At 36.8% G+C, this 21,461-nt stretch overlaps 1 protein-coding gene and 1 long non-coding RNA gene across 5 annotated transcripts in view; one reads left to right on the top strand and one right to left on the bottom strand.

Annotated features, from left to right (window-relative positions):
* GMDS (GDP-mannose 4,6-dehydratase) overlaps positions 1 to 21,461 on the top strand; it is a 424,030-nt gene that overhangs the window by 97,091 nt on the left and 305,478 nt on the right. The gene's annotated exons all lie outside the window — the stretch shown is intronic.
* LOC138106893 (uncharacterized) overlaps positions 1 to 21,461 on the bottom strand; it is a 38,168-nt gene that overhangs the window by 7,502 nt on the left and 9,205 nt on the right. The window contains exon 2 of the long non-coding RNA XR_011149185.1: positions 4,112 to 4,177. This is a non-coding gene — a long non-coding RNA (uncharacterized lncRNA). The remainder of the gene's footprint in view (positions 1 to 4,111; positions 4,178 to 21,461) is intronic.

Raw genomic sequence — 21,461 nt, 5'->3', positions numbered from 1 at the left:
ATTGCATGGGTCACTTTAGAAAGTATGCTTGCATGTTCTAATGACTAGGTTATGTTTATAAAACTGTTCTGGAAAAATAAATGCTTTAGACTTTTTCAAGTGATGAATTCTGTGGGAATAATTCAGACTTTGCAATGTGATAACTGTTTTTACTGTGTCAGACACTATTAATAGCATGTTCAAGTCATGATGTGGCTGTACCCCAAGCTCAAGGGGATTGGGGTTTTTTTTTAGTTTGTTTTTCAAAAAATTGCCTGGTTTTGTTTTTATTGCTTTGACTTCTATGTTGAGGTGTTTGGGGTTTTTTCTTCTGGGACAGTAGTGCACATCTGGGTTTGTGTTACAGGTGCATGCAGTACTTGCTGTATTGGGTTAGATCAGTGCTCTGCCTGGTGTGTTCCTGATCATGGCCAGAGCCTGATCTGTTCACAGGAGGAAAGAAGGATGGTTTCTCCCTCCTTTTCTTGCAGCAGTGTCAGTAGGAGAACTGGTATTTTTCTCTTGAAGAGAAAGCAAAACACTTGTTGTTTTATAAGCCGGTGACATGGTTTCGTTTAATATACCAGTAGTAATTGCTAATTCAAGCAGTCAAGATGACAATGACTCTTCTCAGAAGCACAGACATAAAAATAACACTTTTGCTGTAACCATCTCTAGTGCAGAGCAAGCATGAGATTAAGTCCTTTTTGCACTGAGAGCTGTCATTTCCATTTTACTTTGAAGTAACATGCTAACTAATACTTTGTTAAGTTACCAGTTCATGTTTGTTGGCTATTTGTGAATCATACATATCAAACCCACAAGTTACTGCCATAAAGGCTCTGTTGCTTTTGTATAACATTGGTATGGCAAACCTTATGAGTTAATGTGTTGTTAAGATGCTACTTGATCTAGTGAACAGTGCTAGTATGTGGGAAGCCTCTATAACTCAGTTAACCACAATTAAACTTAGGGGAGTTTAACACATTTTTGTTTAAGATTTGATGAGAGAGTAGAGAAATTTAACAAAATTATTCTTCTGATATAACTTTATTTGCAAAAAAAATTTAAAAATCCTAACTTCCCCTCATGATATCCAGTTAGAGAAACAGTCCCTTTTCTGAAGAGAAGATTGTGCAAGTGTTAATAATAATACTGTATTGTTGTATTGGAGTCAAGGCTGCAGTGCCATTCTTGAAAAATGAAATAAAAAAGGTACCTTCTGAATTAAGTGAAACTGCTCTTTCTTAAGTGAGCAAAGCAAGTAATAATCATAAAAGCATAAATTAGAGGTTTTTACTTTGAAAATGAAGCAATTCTAATAGATGTTAAAATGTTTTTCAATATTAGGCATAAAATTTAGATGTAAAAATAAAATATTTTGGACCTTTTGTGACCCAGTTGACTTCCTACATTTAAATAACAACAGATATATTAGATGCCCTAGGTAATTTGATCAGCATGCATTAAAAGCAGATAGTGACTACTAAACGTTTTCTTGGTCTTCTGTACAATAAAACAGGAAACAATTTGGTTGGCGACATAGAGGTGGAATGCAGTACAAAAATGAAATAAGATAAAATTCCCTGTGGAGAAGCAGTCTGCATGTTACACCCTGAAGGGATGAATGCTGATACTGTGCACGAAAGGCTTCTTTAGAGAGTCTTGGAATTTCTAAATATTTATTATGGCAGTATATAATGGCTGTATTGCATAATGTGTTGCTGTTTCCTGCTTTCTATATCCTGAAAATACTTGATAATTCAACCTTAAGTTTAAATACTTCTTGTAGTTTCATTAGAGTTCTGCAGATAGGAGCCTTTGAGCAATCAACACTATTGAAAAAAAATATTTAGGAACAAAAATGAGATTAGTAGAGAACATGTTCTAATGGCTAAAACACAAGACTAATAGTAGCAGTCCTGAGTTTTAACTCTTCCCTTGCCATTGTCGGTTGGGAAGTGAGACCAAGCTGAAGTTCTGATACTCAGGGTAGTGCAATGCTCACTTGTTAAAATATTTGAAATTCATTGTATAAAGTCCTGTCTTTTTGTTAGGATTCTTTTTCACTGATTTATGATGTATACAAATAGGCTGAAAATTATTGTCATTGGCTCTTGTGTTTGCAATATGCAAGCAATTGCTGTGCATCTACAAAAGCTGACTCAGACTTTGAAGAACAAAGCCTCTGGTTTTTGGTTTTTTTTAAGTTTGTTTCTCATAACATCTCTTAAGATTCTTGGAGAATCTTTGAGTGTTCCTTTCCTTGTTATTTGTCAGTAGCAATGACTCGGTAAGGTACAGATGGTGAGCTATTAACAAAATTCCAAATAAAGTGCTCACTATGTAGGCAGCTCTCGGCTTATAAAGATGATACATTATGCTGGTCTTACCTAAATGTTAAAATGTTTTCTTAAACCTTAAAATATTTTGGAGGTGATTGTATCATCAGAAAAGAAAGGGAAAAAAATTCTTTTTCATGGAAAATGAGGGATCTTGGTATCCTGATTAATTAAACAAGGAAAAACAAACCTTGACAATTGTTCCTAGAGTTGGAAAAGTTGTCACTTCCTAAAGATATGCACTTGCAGATAAAAAATGTTGGAGGTATTGTGTGAACACGTTTATGAGCAGCTACTTCATGCTCCAAAATTCAAGTTTAAAATTAGCTGTTTTTTCCAGTCTCATGAGTCCAGTCTGTGCCATCTTGAGGTGCTAGGAGTGTTTCTGAAGTTCCTGGAGATGCTTACCATCTCATTCCACCTAGCTGTGGGAAGACATAGCTGAGGCAGAAGGTGTGCCAGCACTACTCCACCTCTGCACTCACTATTGATCTGGCAAAGAAACTTTAGCAAGACCTGACTTGGTTTCTTGGTTTTCCACTGCCACCAACACTGCCTTTGTCCTGCTGTTGGAAGTTCTAAAGCCATAAGAGCAAAAATGTGTTAGGAACCTCCTCTCAGCCCATCTGGGAGTTAGAATATTTTCTTGAGAAGATGCTGCCGGCTGTTGCTGGTGATCTTGTTGTTGCTTTGGGATGAGAGTGTAGAGAGCAGTGTTGACTACAGCCTGAAGTTTGGAATAGGTAGCTGCCTAATGCCACAACTGGATTCAACAAATCTATACAAAACCAGATGCATAGATCCCACAAGAGGACTGACCAAGCAGAGAGTCTGGTTTCTGTTCTTCTAACCTACACAAAAGCTACTGTGACATCAAGCTTCCACAGACGGATTAACATATTTTGATTAATTCTTTGGGAAGAGCATAGCTAACTGGAAAGTCTGTGGCTAGAAATACCCTTGGATACACTTCTGGTGGTAGGATTCATCTTGTTTTGTCTAGTAGTAAGATTCTTACTGTTCAAAAGATCAGTAGAACAGTTTGGCACTGGGAAGCTCAGGTAAGCCTGGAACCTTAGGGAGGAAAACTTGAACTCTTTTTAAATCTAAAGACGGATTTTGATTGAGCAACAGAGAACTGAATTGCAGGACTGCAGAGTTACAGTACTGTAGGAGGGTTCTTCTGCTTTTGTGGGTTTTGGAAATGGGTTGGTTTATTTTTAAGTGGCCAAAAAAAAAAAAAGTTTAAAAACTGCAAAAAGTCATAGCTCCTGATTTACTCAATTTACCCTTGTTCTAGCTACTCATGAAAGTGCACTGCATCTTCACGGTCTGTTCCAGTGACAATTCTGTCTTTTTGTAAACTTCGAAAAAAGTTGCTGTTGTTATGGATCTCCATGAATGAGGAGGAGTTTGTTATGGGTTTTCCCTGGCTATGACACCAAGGTAAAGGCTGATGAACACAGCAGAAAAAATGTTCTTAAACAAGTCATCTGAGATGAAATGGAGGAACAAGCATTTTTCTGTCTTATATCTGTGTGGGCAAACTGGAGGCTGTTTTAAAATTAGTGTCCTAAATCCTCTGGGTATAATCTGATCACTTTCAAAATTTTGTGATGAACTGGCAGCTGGAGTTTGCTGGATGTTGATTCATTTTTCTCTGGTTGTATGTTAGTGTGCTTGCTGCAAATGTTCCTCAGGGACAGGTGCTTTCTATAACTGGGCATCTGTAGTCCTATGAAGTGTTTCTGTGGAGGCCAGTAATGAGCAGCACAGCTTTTCCCACATACCTGGCTTGTTGCTGATCCCATCTTCCACTGGACCTGAAGAAGCATTGACAGTATCCAGCCGTTAGTCTGGTGTACAAGAGACAATTAGTCTGTTACTATTATTAGGGTGGTTTGGAAAAGCAGTTCCTACATATCTGCTACAAAGCCCAACCCTTCTTTAAATTTCAGGTGACTGAGATTCTGATGCCAGTCTACCAGGTGAAATTTGTACTGGTATTTATTGTTTCAGGAACCCTTTAACATCATGCTGAGACAGTGGTTCCCATGGTATTTGTACCAATGGGCGCTGTTTACCCTTTGCCTTTTCCATGGAGGACTGTGTGTATTTCTGCTGAGTTTCTAATTAAAATCACTTAAATGAGATCTGGTCCTGTAGACTGTTAACTTTGAGCTTGTGGATCATCAGAGGCCTATAAACCAGGGTGTGAAAATCAAAGTGCTAAAGAATTAATTCAATATAGCCAAGCAGCTGTATATAATAAGCAGCAGCAACTGCTTTGTCACTTGGCTTCATTTCATGAAGATGTAATTAGGAGGTTTTTCCACCCCACCGATTCCCCTTTTAACTGTAACACAGAGATATTATGTGCCTATCTAAAATGCAAAGCATTAAAACTTACGTTTTTCACCACTAAATGTGAAACCTTAATTAAAAATTTTGTTTTGTCCTTTGTCTTCAATCAAATATAATGACCTGTTATAATCCCTGAAGATATAAACTACCAATTAATTTTGATTATATAAATTAGGACTTCAGTTCCTCTCCTGAGCTTTCTGTTTTGGCAGAAACCATTAATATAGTTCACTCAGCTGCAAAAATCAAAACAAAACATTACTTACTGTTAAGGAGCAAGTTGGTATGAAGAAAATGGTTCTATGGCAGTAAGATGAGCACATACAACTTCCTTTCATTAGAAAAATGCTTTTTTTTAGGTCTTCTGATATTATTCAGTTTATGTCAGGGTACTTTTTTTTTTTTTCTCTACAAATAAGCAGTAATCTTGTAACAGTATTAATGATCTGCTCTGCAATTTACTTGAATGTTTGGCACTTTGAGTAAAACCACAACAGATGCATGGGAAAAGTAAAAACCAACCAGCTAACTGAAAAAAAAAAACCAAACAAACACTCCCCTCCCTCTCTTGCCAACTTACATATATGAGAAGAGGGAGTAAAGGGAACCTCTGTGTATATAAAGAGGGATGTGGGACATTTAAAACAATTTTATGCTTGTGATTTGAAAACAAAACATCACCGTGAAATGTACTGGCGAGTTCGTTCATGAAAAAATATGGCCAAGAGAACAAGAAAAGTTTCTGGCAGGTATTTTGGACCATGGCAGGTGAACAAGAACATATAAGCTTCTTAACAGGACAAAATGATACTGAGGCATCAGCCAAAACTGTTGTGTTTAGAGAAGTATGATTTTACTATTAATACACCAGATGGAATGCTGCATTAAAGCTGCCTTTAATGTGCAAAGTGAAAGTTATACATGTTTAAAGATATTGTAAAGAGATTTCCATTTTAACATCTGGAAAAGAGTAATTTTGCCATATGACAAAGTGTGTTTCTTGATGGTGCTTGGAAGCAACTGTTATCCTGCCTCGGCTGTACAAGCACAATTAATGCTCATCTGATTAGGTCAATACAGTGCTCCACATGATGTTATCTCTTCACTGTGTGGATGAGTGAATATTTCGTTCCCTTGCCTGTCTTTACTTTTCCCCAAAGCAGTAACTTGTGTTAGCAATAGTTTTCTTCCTTTTCCATGCCTTTTGTTTAGGAGGATGGATGTGTAGAAGAGGGGAAAGGGCATGAAGAGGAGAAAACCAATGTTTTCATAGCTTTTATGTGGTCCTAGCCTGTCACCCAAGTTCACATCTCAGTGAGATAGAGTAAGAATGTTGAAGCACATATTTAGATGGTAGTAAAATGTGTGGGACAAGGTGGATTGCACACTGTGGTATCCATAGGCTGTTGCCTCAAGGATGGTTAAAAGGTGGCAGTGCCACATCTGCAGAGCAGCTGCAAAATAGACAGTTGTCTATTTTGGGGTGTTTTGAACAGCACTACAGTACATTTTCAGGAGGCTTTCTACCAGAGAACATGGGTCATCAGTTAAATGCACTGCAAAATATTTCCATGTTTCAGAGCTATTTTCTGTATATACATTCAGGTGCGCACTGCCCGCTAGCGTACGCAGCTTGTTCCTGCCATGCTTGGGTGGCACTGCCTGTGGTGCTGGAGTCTTACCCCATAGCACATTTTCTTGTAGCCACGTTTAAAACAGAAAATATAATGACCAGTGTTCTGCTAAGCCAGTGTTCACATCAGGGAAGTGCCCCAGTTCTGCTTTATAAGTACTGCTAGAATTCAGCCTATTGCGCATACCTTGAGGTAGTCTCTCTGGGGTTACCAATTCAGCTACTCAAATTCATGTGGGTTTAGCCATTGTTGCATTTTGTCTTTTGGTATTTAAGACCTTACTGTGTATTGTGTTCTTTCTTAGAAAGCCTCTCTGCAGTCTTGATGGGTAGACATGATATGTTTTCTGATTTTTTAAAAATGAAGGAATCCCTTCTTTTTTTGTCATGGGATTCTAATAACAGGGTGTTTAAAAGCAATAATCTGTCTCCCAGTTCTCTTGCATTTACCCTTATTTATCCCCTTATTTACTCAAGAGAGTTTTTTGATGTCAGGCACTAAAATTGGGTGAGGATGACAAATAACCTTCTTGTTCTGAGGTGTTTCAGTAATGCTCTTCTTCAGGCTACCACAGATAATCCCCCTGATTTCTGTCAGATTGAGGTGATATTCTGCTCACTGTAGTGTTAGGGAGAAATAATGTTTTGGAAAGATCTACTAAACTCTTAACAGATGCTCTACGTACAGTATAACTCATTTTGCTGCTTACTGGAGCACATTTTTTCCCCATACATTATTGTACCATCTTTTAAATTGGCTGCCCTGTTCACAGGTACATGATGAATATGTTTCATTTGTTGCAAAAAATGCTAAGAATTAAATTTTAATCTCTTGAAGTATGTTTTGTCTTCCCTCTTCTATGCAAAAAACACCCGTCAAGTTTCTCAAAAAAAGCTGAGACTGGCTGAAAAGGTGTGTCCTTGACAGAAGAATTTTGAGAGCTTTTATTGACATGAAAAAACTGACTGTAGTGGCAGCTTTGGTCCTAATTAAACTTTATCAAACAGCAATTTGTATTACAAGTCAAGTAACTTTCAAAAAAATGAATTTTCGTTTGACTGTATTACCATATCTGTCATCTGACTTCTGTTAGCTTGCTGAGATTGTTGTTTGTGTTTTCCAGTTATAAATGTAGTCCTACAAGCAGAGTGTAAGCTAGTGTATGGTCTCAGAATCCTGACATAGGGAGCATGAACCTCTCTAGACCGAGGTAAAAAAGAAGACAGATGTGTACTTGTTTTGACAGTCACAGCTGCTAAGTCATGAAATTCTTTCTTTAATGAAAGTAGATTTTTTGATGTCTTCAATGTTATAATATGTCTGTAGCTGAAAACTGTTTCCTTTTTCTTAATTCACTTTCAAGGAGGAAATCAAAATATCATAATAGAAAAGTTACATTAAAACTTGTCATAGACTGGTTAGCTGCTTCCATCTTCTGATCCTTTATGTAAGTTAGCCTTTAATTGTTAAAGTATGGACAGTCTCGTGCATCATAAATCTGACTTAAAAATCAAATACAAACTTTGAAAATCAAAAGTGTGCAAAGTTAAGAGGGGTGGGAGCAATCATAACTGTAACTGAATAAAACTTTGAAGACTCTTAGTAACATTTTTCTGATGAGCTTTTAGGATCTCTCTGCCAATGAGCTTGAATTTTAGGAAGAAGCATAAAACTCAGGGGAATCTGATAGTATATAACTCTTCCTGGAAATAAGGAGAATGACATTCTGAGACCAGCTAAAAGCAGTCTCATCTGTACCTGTTGTAATATACATGTTCCAGAATATTTTTTGGGCTTTTTGATTGTTTCTTTGAGGACTTAAAGGTAAATTGTTCTACGCTAGAGGTAGAACAAAATTTCTTCATGGTGTAGCAGAAATTAATTTATTTTCCACAGATGGGAGTGGGAGATGGCTCTATCTCCTGCTGGAGCCAGGAAAGGCTGCTGCCTCATCCTCTCCCTTCAGGGCTGTAGCAGCCCACTTGGCTCTCCAGCTGCCTGACAACACAATGAATGTATGGGCATGGATAGCCTCATGGGGAGTTTTTGTGCTGCTCCCCAACAATCTGCAACTTCAGACTGCTGCTGCCTGTGCCTAAAGCCAGCCCTGGTTCTGCCCCACTGGGATACCACAGAGAGTGAATATGGCCAGAGATGTTTGGAGAGAGGCCTCCCAGGGAATCCAGGGATGCAGCAGAGGTTTTTTTCATGAATCCTGCACGCGTGTGCCATGTGCATAAGTTAACAGCAGGAGCTGCAGGTGGGAGCTGTATTCATTTTCTTTGTGCACTGACAGCCTAGTATAAACATTGTGGTGTAAAACCACAACTGTTAGCTTATATTCCAAGATCAGTGAGCCTCTGATAGTAAAAGTACATAAAGAGAACCAATAAAATCTTGGAAAGGCTCATATAAAATATTAAAAAGACAGCCAGTGAACAGTTTGGTTTTTCACCTAGATGAGGTAGTCTGGTGTTCACTTGCCAGCTTTTCTCCTTGTCTTTTAGAAGTTCTTTCTGATGAGGGAAAGTAAAGTCAACTTGGTGGTGAGAGAGAAGCAAAGTGAAAATTTTGTTCTCTTCAGCAACTATTTTTTTCCCCAGATATTTCAATCTGTTTTCATTTGCAAAATCCTGATGGAATGATCTTGAAAGAATTATGCCTGTTGTTCTTGGCATTTTGCGATCTTACTCCATGCAGTGTGAAGAACCTGCTGCTTCTCCCAAAAAATATGAAATAGAATGGAGATTTTTCTTGGATGTGCTCCAGTGTCATTCCTTAAACCTTACATTTTATGAGCTCTCCCCTTTTTCCTCTGATTTCCCTCCCTTCCCTCCCACCATGCTCCTTTGCAACGACTTCTGTAGGGCCAGGGATTTCACTTTCTCACTCCTTTTTGCATGCCGTGAACATGTGGTTCCGTATAGATATAGAAAGATTAACATGCTTCAAAATGGCAGCTTGAAAGGATTTTTGCTCTATATTGCCAACTAGTCTGCCTTCTGACTCAGCCAGAATCTCAGTGTGTTATTGCTTTTGGGGGTTTTGTTTGTCTTTTTTTTTTTTTTTCGAGAAGTGTGCTCTCCTGTGTTGACACAATTTGTTTGCATTAGGATCCTTCTAGTTAATGAGCATGTGCTTACATAAGAGAAAGTATGCAAATAAATATTTGACAGCTTATTAAAAAAAGTCTTTTTAACCCAATTTAATTGTGTATTACCATAGAAGTTTCTTCTGATTTGAGGTCTCAGTTGCAGAACAGCTGAACTTAGCTTCTGGTTGAGATCTTCATGGTGTGAGACTAATTTCAGGAAGGCTACCCTTCTGGACACGAAGTACATTTTTTATCAGTCTGTCATATGTTCTAAATCTTTGCAGTTTTCTTTTGGAATAGCATAAATGCTTTGACTTCCCTTGTGAGATAATTGATGGTCTCTTTCATTCCTAACGCCTTTTGTCCAGTTCAGTGATATGAATGAGTTGCCTACTAATCTTAAATAACAATAACAATAAAAAAATTAAACAGCTACAAGTTTTGCTCCTATGGAGCAATGACAGGCTCAAAGAGATTTGGCTTTGCTTTTGAGCCTGACTTCTACATTAATTCATGTAGAACATTTTTTTTACCCCTTTTAAAGTAGGTGAAATCATCTTGAATAACCATTTGGTGGCTGCCATTGTAACTGTCCTCTTGACTTCCCCATGCCCGTGACTCGTGGGAAATAGAGTCACACCAGGTATTTGTTGCTGAGTTGTTTCCATATGTGTTTCTACAGTCACTAATGTTCTGAAAATATTCTAGGCAAAACATCCAGCTAAAAGGTGAGCACTATTATGAACCCATGCTTCTTGCATGATATTACATAGTATTATGAGCTGTAGTTTACAGTAACCCGTGTCCAGATATAGCTGCTTTAAGATCTTGGCAAAGCTGTGCCCAGTTACTTTGCAAGGTATGAGGATTATTTTATTTTTCTTCTCAGGTGATATTTTTCTGTGGATGGCTATTATCTCACTTAGAGGGTCTAGGATTCTGTCTTGTTTTAATGCATTTTTATCTCAAACAGAGAATTTGGGGCTTTATTAAATCTTGTCTCGGGTTTGTTTAGTTCTTGGTTTTCTGTTGACTGAAGTCCGTACCCCACAATTCATTTTATTAGGTATTTTTGTATGTTTTGACTTCCACAATTAAAAGGATGATATTTTTCTGTGACTCTCACACTCTGAATTTTGATCCAACTATTGAAAACCAGACAAAAGTGATTCAAACAGCAGTCAGAAATACTATGTAAAATTCCTAGCATAATCTTTGAGGGAGGAGATTCAATCTAAGAATTAAGGTAGGTGTCTAGAAAGATTATTGATTTGATCATGCCAGTTAGTGTGTTTATTCAGCTGCTTAGTGTCTACCATCCTGCTAGGTAAGATTCCAGGTTATGTTTCCATGAAAAATTTACCGAATTGGTAAACCAGATTAAGGGCAATTTAAGATAGCTTCTTCAAAGGCAAGAGATTGTCCTCTCTTTACTTAAGCTTCTCTGCAAACCTGGAAATCTTCCATTGCATATTTTTACAGCCTTCCATGCAGCAGGATCTCTGTGAGCAAGGGCTTCTCTGGGTCTTGCAGAGTCTGCTTGGATGGGGCAGATCCCAGGCTCAGCTGAAGATGAAAACTCCCTGAGTCTCATGCAGAAAACTATAGCTGAGATAAAGGAGATGGAACAACCCCAGAATCCTTAGTTATTCAAGGATAACCTAAGTTTAGTAAAATTTAGGTAACTTAAAATGCTTTCTTGTAATTCTAAAATTTATTTTGTATTCTCTCATGGTTATTCTTTTTTTTTCCCTATTGTAAATGAATGCAATGAATTTGGAACAGGGGCTGCTTCTTTTTTCATATTAGGAATGACTGTCATCATTAAATATTACTTGTCTTCCATAATTAAGCTTATAATTCACATCTGTAAAGTTCTTTGGCATCCAGGGACAGAACAGGAAGTATTGCTGTCTATCTTTCCATTTCCATTTTCCAACTCTGATTTTTTTTGTCCCCTGAATCTAGTAGTCTGACAGCCTATGCTCTGGAATAAAGCAATTATTGTCACTTCTAAGAGACTATAATAAACAAAGGGTTTTGAAAACAGTGATGGATTGCCAGTTTCCTTAGTAAGGTATATCTTGTACTGAGCTGTCACCATCCGGGTTCCATGTTCACATTTAAAATAAATGGAAGAGATTATTTAAGCTAAAGCAAAAATTAAAAATTAGTTTATTTTGTGAAATTGTATTAGACAATAAAGAGGCAACAATAAATCATGTTGTCCATTTTCTTTCTGCCCTTCCCTTCTTTCTTGATTATAAGAAAATTATAAATCAGCACACAAAAAGAATTCTGGAGAAATGGAAAAAAGGCACTAAGAAGCATGTCTGTTTGGATCCCATTTGTAAATTGAAGTGAATTTTTTTAAGTTGCAGGGCATGTTCCACCCTGTGTTATCTTCCATGCATCAGTGATGTCTAAATTTGTTCATTATGCATGTTTGTAACTATATTTGTAACATCTGGCTGACCAAAATGCTATTTTTGAACCTAAGCACAAAGGTAGTAAGCATGGTTGTTACTTATCAGTTGATTTTTTTTAACCCCTCTGAACTGTCTCTACTCTCCAAAAGCTTTTCTCTTTTTTTTTTTTTCACTTTTGCTCAGAGCACATTTGACACACAAACAAAAGTGACTTTTGTCTTGTAATGGAAACATGCCAAGCTGTTTGACATACTGACAGGTGGGATATTATTTAGTGCTGCTGAAATTTGGGTTGTATGGGGTGCTTTGTTCCTCCCAGATTGTGTTTTGACTTGCATGTTTCTCACTGCCATTGTAGCATTAACCTTCTTTATTGGACTTGGAACATGCCTGCAAGAGTTAGCTGTATAAATGGCATTAAGGCCTTTTTTCCTACATTGTTAACATGTTTCTAAAACAAATTGTGCAACAGGAGTTAAAAAGTTCTCCTTTTGTATGTTTGGGGTTTTTTTCCACAGTAAATTGCCCATTATATTTAGGTGTGCATGCTTTTTTTCCCCCCTTTCACACTTTGTGTGGAATATACAGCCACAAATAAAATATTTAAATTCTGTTTTCTTCAGCAGCATTTATTAAAAGTGTTCCTCTAAAACTGCAGAGTAGGGAGTAGTCTAAGTGTAGGGAAGGGATTTTAAATTATGCAACTTCAATACTTGTTTGCTAAGTGTTTGGAATTTTCTTGTCTGTTTGTTGGAGTCGAGCAGTTGGTTTTGATTTTGGTACTGGCAGAGTATATGTTTGTTATCTCTGTGCAAGAGTACCCCAGCAGGAAACAAGCTATGATGTCATGTTTATAACAGCACAAGTAGGAAAGAAATGATGGGCAGTAGATGACCAAGGAAATGCTGTCATTAGTTTTATGCACTATATGGTTCTTCAGGCTGTCGCTGTTTGTATGTTGTTGTTGTATATCACAACTGAAAAGGCACATCAAAGGTAAGGTCTTCGTCTGTAAGTCAAACATGCCAAAGGTAAGGGACCAGTTTACTTAGTTTTCCTGGAGTATGGAGGCAGCTGCACCTCCACTGGACTCCAGTAAAGCCAAAAATTCTGCTTCTGTGAGGCTGCCAGTTGACATACCCTTAGGCCTCCCAGGTGTCCAGCGTACATCATGGGCTGCAGCCCCTGCCTGGCTGCCATGGGGTTACAGCACATCTGTCAGAAGTGCTTTAGGAACTTCTGGTGAACCTCCATTTCATGGGAATAAAAATCTGTAGGCCCATACTAGGGCTGGGCTCTTGTGCTCCTTGTTTTAGTATTGCATTAACCATTGTCCCCATTTTTAAAATAACCTTAAATTCTCAGGCAGAGAAAACACATAGAACCATAGAATGGTTTGGATTGCAAAGGACATTAAAGACCATCTAGTTACAGCCTCCTTGCCATGGGCAGGGACACCTTTCAATCTGCCGGGGGCCCCATCTTACCTGTCCTTGAACACTTCCAGGGAAGGAACATTCACAACTTCTCTCAAAATGGCCTAAATCAAAGGATATTGGTATTTTGAAATTCAGGGTAGTTTTGTCTTAAAATAAAATAAAAAAAAAAACATGAAGTTTTAGTTCAGTGATGTTAGTGAGATGTTAATGATCTGCTCAGGACCCCTTGTGTTCAGGTTATGTTAGGCTGTGACGTTATAAATGTGAGAAGTAGATTTAAAGGAAAAAAAACATGCTCAAATGTTGGAGCAGAGAGGGCAGCAAGGGACAGTCTGAAGATTCAGGTGGATATTGAACTCCTCTGAGACTATAGAGGATTTCTTGATGAACTTAGCATCTTCAGATTCTCAGTTATGAAGAGAAAGAAGGTAAAGCCTAAAATTTGACAGCAAGAACACAGTTTTCTGAGAGTTAAGTAAAAGTCCTGAGAAGGTAAGGCAAACCAGAAACTTTGATTTGTGATACAGGAAGCAGACAGGAATAGAGAAACAGGAAACCTGCTCTCTTCTGGATCTGTGGATGTCAAGACCAAACACTGTGTAATGTTGATACTGTGGGTTTAATCCAGAGCTTTCAGTTAACTACTGTATCTGCATCTTGAAATAAATTATTACATTTTTGAGTTAGCAAGGAGTTGGAAAGAGCTCCCAGGCAATCAGGTCACTGAATTAAGAAGAAAATGGTAGCAAGTGAATTGGTGATTTAAAAAAATGTCCAGACTCTCTTTATTTGAATTGCCATTAACAAATTTGGCTTCTGTGAAATTGTCTAATACCTGTATAATCCATTTTTGCTGTTGTCTCAAGTATCTGTTGTGTGCTTGTTTTCCACAGTTGCAGCCTAGAATATGTCTTGCATTGGCTTTCTGATAATTTTAGGATGGTTACTTTGTGAACCTTTTGATAAATCCTGTTTGTCTAAGAATTCAGAATAAATGTAGACAGCTAGTTTAGTTATGAAATTTCTATTGTTAGGTTCATATTATTTTCAAATATCTGGACCTTACCATGGTGTATTGTGTTGATATTCTTCTTTCAACATAAATTTAAAAGGTGTTGCTAAAGTTTAACATTCAGAAGCCAACCACAGGGTTTTTCAAAACTGTATAGCATTGTGACTCAGTCAAAGCAAATTCTGTAATCTCTTAGCAGGAACTACAGCTTTTCAATTTAATGATGCTAATGATACTATAATGCCTGAAAAGTACTTCACTTAGGCTTTATATCTAACTTAATGTTTAAAACATGGAAATTGTTTCACCATTCCTCTGCTGAACACTCATATGCTCTTAATACTGTTTTTTTAGCATTTGCTCTTATTAAAATCCACAAAATAGGGGAACACTCCAAATGCATGTCAGAATGAACACCACAACTAACTACATCTGACAGTCCTCTCTCTTGATTGCCTTCACCTTATGTATGTTCTTTAGTAAGTCTTCCTTACAATGAGGTAGGCAGATGGATGAATTGTAATAAGCCAGTGCTTGAATTTAAGATGTATTTCTTAACTGCTGTGTGCTCCTCTTGCGTGGTAAGTTATGTGAATCGGTGCGGCATGGAATGAGTTGGAAGGAAGCAATTGGTGCATACACTGACCTGTGAAAACTGATGTAGCAGAAGTTTGTACTTGGTTTATGCCATTTGCTTAACAAATCTTTTCTGTCTTTCATTGAAATAAATTCAATAAAAGAAGCAGCTGTTTATAATTTGTAATGAAAGAATCAAGTGGAGGGAAAAAATGGCCACTGAAGCTGAATTCAAATGAAATTGTTGCACTTACAAATAAAATAGTGGAATGAAGCAGCTGGGATGTCTGTGTGCTCTTCCATGTGATCTACATTAAGGGTATGGTACATATGCTGTATAGTTACATAAGTGGTCTGTGTGTTAGATATCCAAAGAACATTTAAAGTTACCATACTAATATTATGCTCACTAAGTGGAAAGAGCGACATGCAAGATGATCATATAAATCTGAGAAGTAAATTATTTCCCTGTGTCCACAAATGTGTCTAAAGATTTGTGCAATGCAAACAATGCTGACAAATAATAACCTGGAATTAAAAGGCATGAGAACTAGAACTTTGGGGTTCATATTTGCAACTGTGCAAAACTTCACAATTCTGTTGACTGCAGGAAAAACTACTGACTTAGAGCTAGGGGAAAGTACTAAAAGCAGATCAGAATGCTTTCCGTAAAAACCAAATTAGAATGTGTCCTCTATTTTAATGGGGATTATGTACAAATTTAATTTATGGCAGCATATTTTAGGTAGGAGAGTTGACTTGGAAAGGCCATCATAAGAATGGGATGCATGGAGAAACCTGTTGAGGATTATTTTTTTTTGTTGTATTATTTTAATATTTATATTGAAAACAAGAAAATTGCAAGTAACCAAATTACCAGTTTCTTTTACACTCATTAGGAGATGATATAAAATGTTTTGTGAAACAGTATAATAAATTTCATATAGGTATTACTATGGGGTAAGAGAGCAATGAAAATGAAATTTCCTATTCCAATGCGCCTGGTGGCAAATTTCATATTGATTTGAAATTGGTGAATTTCTCCAAGGTAGGAGAAATTTGTTTGATGTGCATTGCACTTTATAAATTCAACCTGATTCTCTTCTCAGCAGAAGGCTTTTTAAAGAATATCTAATAGTGTGTCTGTACTTCCTGAAAATATCAATGCAAAGCTGGGAGAGTGACCCTGTTACATTCATGATGTTTTCATGAGACAGCTATGAAAAATGAAGCTGCCAGAACAAAACATAATGCCAAAATTAGTAGTTTTAGAAGTCTGACATCTCAAAACTTCAAGGTCACCTTTTAAAGGCAGAGGCATTCAGCCATACAGTCCTTTACAATATTGAATAAGACCACTATGTGGCTTAACAAAATAATTGCAATCCTAAATCCTGGACAATAGAATACCTGGAATTGAAACAGAATGTGTACTATGGTCTTCCTGGTTTAGGTAATCTGAAATGAATTTCAGCAGTGATAACTGCAAGCAGTAGACATTGAGAAATATGTCCTGTTGAAAAATCAAATGTGAAATCTCTTTGGGCATTTGAAATTAAATGTTCCCACTCATATAGTTTTGAGTTAAAAAAGGGAAAATCCCACTCAGTTAAATAGAACAGGGGGTTAAAGAGAATAGAGGAGTATGATTACTTTCAAAATTATCATTAAGTCTTTCAGATGCTTAAATTCTGTAGAAAACCCACCCCCAGTGGTTTTTATTTTGCAGGTGCATTGCAAGCATTACTTGAGAATTTCGTGCCGTGGGAAGCAGCCCTGTTGTTTTGTTCTGATTGTATAACTTGACAGGGAATCAAGAGATGTGCTTTAGGTAACAAAGCTTGACATATATTCAGTGAAGAGACTAAAACACCTGGTGGGCAACTAGAGGGAATTTGGGGTGTCCAAACTTAAAAGACAGAGGCAATGCCATCTAGATTGTGGAACTGCCATGTTGCTGTAGAGCTTCAGCTTACCCATGCTGACGCCCTTCCCTAATTTTTGTCTGAGGAAACATAAACCATTTCTTGGTCTGTAGCATGGTTTTGACTAAATTTGGCTGGGCATTATGCTTTCTTTGGATTTGTTGCTTTATCTCCATTTCTCTGATAAATAGACCCATTTCCAAAAGAAGATGTACCTTTGGAAATCTTAACAATGAATAGACTTCCTTGCTGAAAGGAATGAACATCCTGCTACTAATGGAAAATATGCAATGGCTCTTGAATACACCAATTTTTTTGTCAACAGAGTCTTTTCTCTTGTCACTTGTCTGAAAAAACAGTTGTCATATCTTATTGCCTACTTTGTTCTCCTTATTTGTGAAAAATCAAATTGCAGTAATCTGCATGATAAATTCCCTGACTTACTTTGTCCAAGCAGAAGTCAAACAGAGAGGTATGCTTTCAAGACTTTTTTTGTTAGAAATCATATTTGAGGTTAAGATTTTTTTTTTTTTCTTCTGATTAGGCTTTTTCTCTCAGGAACAGTTCAGTTGCTAACAGAAACAGGCAACTTCTTACTACCATCCATGATTTACAGCCCATAGTGGTTTAGGACAAAATAAATATAGGAATCACTTTGAGTGCTTGATTCATTTTTTATCACCATTATTCATGAAATCTTTTGAAGGAAAAGATTGAAAGCTGACCTTATCCCTGAACCTCAAAATGATCTTTATTAAATATACCTATTTAGGAAAAATATTTATGTAATGCAGCTGCTTACTAATAGTTTCAAACTTAAATAAGTTTATGATTTTCCTTCTGCATTAGTATAGTAATGGTAATCCTTTAACTAATCTACTGCCACTTCTACAGCAGCATTTTGGCCAAATTTAAATCAAGACCATGAGCTTTCTCATAAAAATTCTTAGTTTTTCCAATATGTTTTTATGGCAAGTTTATTACCTGCTTGAAGATTCTATTTTCTGTTGCTCTTGGATTTAAAAAAATGTACTTTGATAATAGTAGCTTTAAAAGGAATTTCGTTTCATATTAACCCTCTGAAATATTAGCTACTTCTCTATTTTTTTCTTAGAAATATTTTTTTTATCCTATTTTTGTTGTATTTTTTTCCCTTGGCTGGTGTCTTGTCATCAAAATGTGGAGCTTAAACCAATGGAGAAACAAAATCCGAATAGAAAACAAACCAATTAGGAAAAGTTAAAACCACCTGGTGGCCTATTGCTTCTGAGCATAAAACATACTTTTCAAATTATTCCCAAAAGAATTTGAGGAAAATGTTGTAGAAATGATGACTAGAAGCACATTTTAATGTAATATTTTAAGTGACTGGCTTTTCACCGACTCTGGCCCTGTAAATGTGATGGATCAGTTCTGAAACACCTGCATTGAAGTGAACCAGTGATACCTTTCAACACCTTAAACCACTGGCCAGGTCCTGCATCTCAGACAATAAATGTAAGTAAAGGTCATGATGTCATCACTCTTCTGTGAAGGTGCCTGGATTAAAATGTTCTGCTATCCAGGGAGGGGGACCCGAGGAAAAAGGAAGGTGGGGGTGAGTCTGTCATCCCTGAAGTAGGATTTTGCACAGTGAAAATAACACAGTTGTCGTACCCAGACATGACAGCATGCAGCAAGATTGCTGCACGAAATCAGACTTACAACACACAGTGGGCCAAGTGACAATAGGGTGATTGTTGTACACTGAGAGGCTTAGAAATGGACTTCTTATGCTTAATACCTGCAGAAGTTCCTGTGAGTGAGGCATGCATAAAGGCAACATTATGTACTAGGTTATAGGTTATTACACTTTTAAGTGCTGTGAAATTTTTTTTTGCCAATGTGCCAGAATGGAGATCTGTTGCACTGCCTGCATCCTTTTTGGCATCATGTGTCAACTGAATTTCCCTGTTAGCCCGTTGGTCATCTTCTGCCCAAATTCTGACTGGGCAGGTTTTTAGTTTTTCAGCTACTGGCTCTGAATTGGATGTCCTTTGCTAACATGTGCAACATGGATTTGCTGTTAACCTGCATGTGTCTGTCTGGGGAGGCTTGCATAGACTGAGGTGACAGAAACTGTTGACCTTTAAAGGAAGCAGACTGGGAAGAGCAAGGAAGTGTTGTTCAGGTAATTACTGAATTTCAAAGTTCATGGTATGCAGAGAAAACAGAAAACAGCATGTTTTATTGATCTGGTTTTCCTCCAAATTATACAATGTGATACTTGGGATCACGTTTTTGTAATGTAGATATTGTTGTTATTGTTGTTGTTATTATTGTTGTTGTTATCACCATCACCAGTAGTAGTAATAGTAATAATAAAACTTTCTGACAGTTGTCCTAGAAGATAAGTATTTGTTCTACCTGGTTTAATGCCAAGCTGTTCAAGTTGTGCTTATGAACTGTGTAACAAACTCAGTGTTGAGGTGATATGGAGGTACACATGTGCACACTTCTAACTATTCACGTATGCATATGTTCTGAAACTCAAAATACATTTTGCCTGAAATTTGTTAAATAGTTTGACTATATTTGTTATTAGTTTAATTCAGACTGGTACTATTTTGTGGCACATAACCTTAAAAATTATTCTTCATTTCTCCTTACTCAAATCAGTTAGGTTTTTAGCATCCCGTCTTGAAAATGCAGAATGCAATGATTATTAAGTTATGGAGTAAACATTGAAGGATTAGATAGAAAGTTAAATGTAACGTGTTTTAATAACTGCATTGAGATATTTTATGGGCAAAATGAGTCTAGTTGTAGCCTTCCTCACCACTTGGGTTTGGTAGCAAAGATTGTGAATGTCTCGACAGAACATAGTTTGCTGCTTTTGCTAAGCCTGTGTATCATTCTTGTGCATAGGATCACTTTTTGGTTTCAGCTACTTCAGCATAATTTGAGTGACCAAATCAAACTAATTTCTGTGAAATTACATTTATCTATCAGTACTTCAAATATTGCACTGTTTTTTCCTCTGTTTGTCTGAAAAGACTCTGGAGGTATCAATACCAATGTGTCAAAAAGTTTTTATTAGAGAAGCTTTCTTTTTCAGTGCATTGCTATGCTATGAATCATTCATTCTGCTATTAACTTTGCCTATTTTTTTCACTCTTAACTTGTGGTAAGGGCTATCTATTTTGTTATATTGTCAGTGTTTGAAAAGCAATGCTGTGATTTCTAAACTATAAAGTATAAGTTACAGACATGTGAGTGAAAAAACCATAAATTTAGCTGATATGGGCCCTACCCATATTTAAATTTGCCAGCCCCAAAAAATACGCTCAGTACCACTTAAGGTTTTTTTCCCCTTCATATCCCTTGTCCTTTTTACAGAGTACGTTGAGGGCAGAGTGATGTTGGAGGTTATTTGCTTGTTTGTTACATTAAAAAGAAAATACAGCTGTCCTTCTGCCAAGAGAAAGATTCTCCATCAACTGCTGACCTCCTATCTTTGATCTCCTTGTTGTAGTTGACCTTTTTTTTGGTATGTGGATTTGTAAATGTTTTATTGTATGGCTGCTGCATTTTTTGCCAACTGGGTATAATCACAAATATGAGTATCACCATAAATATCCTAAGTTACTTGTTTATAGGAGTGTTGTTCTCCTTCCCTGGTCTTCTCCATGCTGGATGAGCAGGAAGACAAGTGATGGAAGTGACTCTTGTATCTTTCACACCTGGCATTGGCTGTTAACATATTTAAAACTCTGGCCTTAAGTATGTTTATATTTCCCAAGAAAGTTTTAAAAAATCTGTTTATTTCTCCAAGGAAACCCATATGAGGCAATTTTTTGCTTTCCAATAAAAACCATGGGTCCCATTAATATGATTTTTCGGGATGACTAAAAATGTTGTTGGATATTGCCTTAATGTGCAGCATGCTCAGCAGTCGTTTTGCTTTCTTCTGTGGAAATGCTTAATTTTTCCAGCATATAACACACAGTAAATTTGAAAACAATAGTCAGATACATAGACTACTCTGAATTAATAGCTGTTAACTATACCCACTACTATTCACAGCAAAGGAATGTCAAATTCTGTATTTGACATTCTCTGTCATATTCTCTGATTGAGAAGTCATGTAAACTGAAATGCAATAGGCGAATTTTTATGATGGATTGAATATGTTGTTGAGTTAACATTTTTCCTTCTCATATTGCAGGCTTATATTTTAAATAGTGGGGTTGATGCCTTTCAAAACTCTTCCTTGGCTGTAAAAAAGCAATGAAGTCTGTCAGACAATGCAAAACCCCCATGCATTAATATCAGCATAAATTTTGTGTTTTGGTTTAGGTAGTAGTAAACTCTCACCCAAAGAAGGCAAATTAGAAAATGTGCAGGCTGGATCTTCTATTTACTGCTCAGCATTTTACATTTAGTTTACATTTGTAATAAGAGATTCCATAATTTGAAAGGTAAGTGTCATTTTAAAAGTTGTATCATAAACATAGCTGCCAGACAAATGGTACTGCTTTTTGCAAATATTCCATTAAAAAAAGTAGAATCTTTTAGTGTTCTTCTCCCCACCTTTTCTGTTTGTATTTTATAACCATTTTAGTAGTCCTACAATAGGTTTATAATTTAATAATAATATCGGGTTTTGGATGAAAAGGGAGGACAGG

The sequence above is a fragment of the Aphelocoma coerulescens genome, chromosome 2 (assembly GCF_041296385.1).
Source record: "Aphelocoma coerulescens isolate FSJ_1873_10779 chromosome 2, UR_Acoe_1.0, whole genome shotgun sequence".
In the NCBI taxonomy this organism is placed as follows: Eukaryota; Metazoa; Chordata; class Aves; order Passeriformes; family Corvidae; genus Aphelocoma; species Aphelocoma coerulescens.
Note: the sequence above shows the minus strand (reverse complement) of the source record. Positions and strands in the feature narration are given on the sequence as shown.